General features: G+C 42.2%; 1 pseudogene; it reads left to right on the top strand.

Moving 5' to 3' along the window:
- Positions 1 to 2,664: 2,664 nt before the first annotated feature.
- On the top strand, positions 2,665 to 2,781 carry LOC136646910 (5S ribosomal RNA; annotated as a pseudogene).
- The last annotated feature ends 777 nt before the right edge of the window (positions 2,782 to 3,558 follow it).

Below are 3,558 nucleotides of genomic sequence, written 5' to 3'. Positions count from 1 at the left end.
GTCTAGAAATAGGTTTGTAAAAGTAATTGAAAGTGTAGTTTTACATAGTTTTCTTTTGTTTAGTGGTTCCTTTCTTTTCTTGTAAATAATTGAATATCTCTTACAATACTGAATTCATTTCCTTGTTATATGACGAGTAGGCTGATAGAGTAGATTGAATTGAAATATTGCATTTAAATTCTATGTATGGTAGTCAATCTTGTAGATAACACTAAATCTCTCTGGGCTTTTTGTCAATTACAACATTTCCTGGTTTCCATGGCTCACAAAGCAATGTAAGTATCTAGGAAACATCATATGTTGGATTTGTGCCTTTTAAGCAAAAAATCTACAGACTGAACCTTTCCAGAGGTACTCAGGGGAGGGAGAGATTATGCTCAACCTCTAACAGTAAAAAGAAATAATGAAAAATACTCGTAAGTTGTGAAAACACTTTCAAAGTGCTGTGAGGACTGGGACACACACCAAAAGTGCTGATTAAGGACTAACATCCCAATCTTAACTAGGGCTGGGCCAGCCTTAACGACAGCAGAACATAGTTCTGCTGTTGTAATACGGGCTTCAGGTTGTTTGCAATGTGCTGTTGCTGTCCATTTTAGAAGCGCCCCCACAAACTGTGTGGCACCAGAGGGTCACCACTGGAACCAGCTAATCCCACCAATGATGGTAAACCAGCAAGTAGGGAGAATGGAGCAGGGATTCGCACCTCACAGGCGTGGTGGGATGGACAGAGGTTGGGGACTGGTCGTGATGGCTCCATCTTGGCCCTGATATGTCCCTTTGTTTCCACTTGGACTTGTGCTAGCTAAAGAGCTCATGCAGGCTGAGGTAGACCCATAGGGGCCCATGCGGAAGCAGGGGAAAGTATTATTAACAGTATTAAAAGTATTTCTTTGTTATTTGTTAAGTAAATAAATAAATTTACTTGCCTCTCTGCCCTCATGGTCTTTGGCCCCCGCAGAATATTGCAGCACCTGTGCTGGCAATGTTGTGCTCTGTGGGCAGCCTTTCCTTAGGATTGGACCCGAAGAAATTTCCAATCCTAGGCTAAGAAAACTGAGAACTAAGACATTTCCAATTCAAATCTGCACTTGGTTGTGGACTCATTGGATTGCCTTAGGTAAACCACTATATGTCAGCCTCAGTCTCCTATCTGCAATATAGAGATAAGGTGTACCATACAGAATGTTGAAAGTTTGAAACGCACATTTGCAAGCACATGTGACCAAAGAGGTGTGCTTCCAACTAAAAGCACTTTTTTTTGAGTCAAAACCTGCTGATTTTTTGTCAAAAAACTTCCCAGTCAGGGTGGCAACATCTAGGAAAAATTAGGTTAACCCTTTCCCATCATACCATTTTCTCACAAAAAAATATTATCCTTCCATAAAGTGGTATTTTGCCCTGGTTATTTTCCTTCTTGGACATACAGGTATTGCTGCTTTGGAGTGGGAATTTGGAGGAGGAAAATAATGTGATGAGAGAGTTAGAGCCCAATCCTGAGCTCTTCAGTGCTGACAGTACAAGTGCATCACTGGCACGGGGGATCACAAATGTGCCATAAGGCATGCCTGCAGCCTGTGCCAAGTCAGTGCTGGCTAGGAAAGAGCTCTAGGCTGTGGCGAGGGACTTGGGAGCAGGGGGCAGGCATCCTGGTGTGGAGGGAGGGGGAGAAGCTAGGGTGGGAGGGATGTGGGACTGATGGAGCTCTGCTTCACCAGATTACGAACTTTATGTTGGGCCAATGTCCCAACATGGAGTCTCTCAAGTCTGTGCCAACAAAATAGATAGCACAGACTTAAGAAGCCCCATTGCAGAGCTTAGAACTTTCCTCTTGGGACTGCTGCAGGGTCACAGGATGCAGTAGCAGTCGCTTTGGTGCTGCTGCACCGGCAGCACAGCTGCCTTTAGGATTGGGCTGCTAGCCTCCCTATCCTTGAGTGCTGATAACCCAATTGGGATCTCCCCCCCCCCCCCGCATGGCTGTTTTTGGCAAAAAGGAGGTGCCTTTGCTGAAAGCATGCCTATTTAGCATATGTTATTGCAAATGCATGTTTTGACCCCAAAATAATATATGGAGAACTGCAGGGATAGCACAATATAAATATGTACTATTTATTCATTTGTAGAGGCATTTGTAAGAGTAATGGCAGAAACAGCAGATACTGATTCATTCTGTATGGACCTCACTCCCTTTCACAGTGGACTCACTAGCCAGGTTCACATTTTCTCAACCATAAAATCTGAACACAGAGAAAATCTGATATCCGTGTAACAGAAGTGCAACCTTGAGGAAAGAGATCTGGATTTCCTAAAACAAATGATTGCCTAATAACTGCACATTTGTTGCACAGTTGAAAATTGATAGTCTGGAAAGGCCATTCCGCTCCTCGAGACAAAGCAATCTTAGTTGTAAAATTGCTTAGTAACTGTAAAAATGCTTTCTCTCTCATATGAATTGCAATGTCACCCAAGCAATGAAGGATTTAGGAAGGAGTACAGCTGTACTATCACAATGCCTGGTACGCAGATTCCAGAATTCTGGTGCAGCAGTGTGGATTGGTGGCTTGATATCACAACAACTATACTGCATTAAGGGATAAAAACAGCCATAAGAAGTACAAACACAATAAGCAAACTTCACAGACAGGTCTGGGGCTTGGGTCTGCTTGAGTGTGCTGCCCTGCACATGCCCAATCTCGTCTGATCTTGGAAGCTAAGCAGGGTCAGGCCTGGTTAGTACTTGGATGGGAGACCGCCTGGGAATACCGGGTGTTGAAGGCTTATACCATAGTCTTTCGAGACTGAAGGTTGCAAACCAACCAGCTATGAAGCACTGTTGCATTCTTTCTCAGGAGTAGATGTAGAACTTTTTACTTGAAACAGATATTACATTTTAGGAATACAAACCAATCTCTGCTGTTGTGTGCTGCTACCATAGCAAGAATTATTCCTGGATGCAGCATTACATTGCCCAGAGTTGTTACGCAGCACCATGTTAGACAATCAAGGTTGTCTGAGGAACAGGACAGCACACTCACACAGCATCATTTCAGCTACCAGAAAGTCACCTATGTTTGTCACAGCCATTCATGCTATAATAGTTTTCTATCAATTGAACAAAAAAGTGCAGGTTTTAAATATTACTTCAGAAGAATCTGTAATGTGTGTGGAATGTGAAAGCATTTCCATGGGAAAGAAAAAAAGACTTTAATTTGGAGCTTGTTTTTGTATAAAAAATGATATGCTTAAATGCTTGATTTTTGCTTATTGTATACAAAATCACACTTGAATTTCTGGCATCTAGATGATGCTTCATGCATTATGGGGTTCTGTACCTCCCCAGCTCCTTGCAAGATGGTTTTAAATGCTGATGTAGAAATCTAGATACTCTTCCAAAAATATGACAGCCATTCATAATGTGTAGTGCTTCTATCTGCTTTTGTTTGCATGATATAAGAAGCAAATTGACACCATTTTATTTAATTATTACCTTGAATAATACAATGGCCCACAGCTGCTTGAAACCTAGGGCTACTGATCTGGAAGATACCTCCTAAT

This window comes from Tiliqua scincoides, chromosome 3 (assembly GCF_035046505.1).
Source record: "Tiliqua scincoides isolate rTilSci1 chromosome 3, rTilSci1.hap2, whole genome shotgun sequence".
NCBI lineage: Eukaryota > Metazoa > Chordata > Lepidosauria > Squamata > Scincidae > Tiliqua > Tiliqua scincoides.
This window is presented reverse-complemented; position numbering and strand designations above follow the sequence as displayed.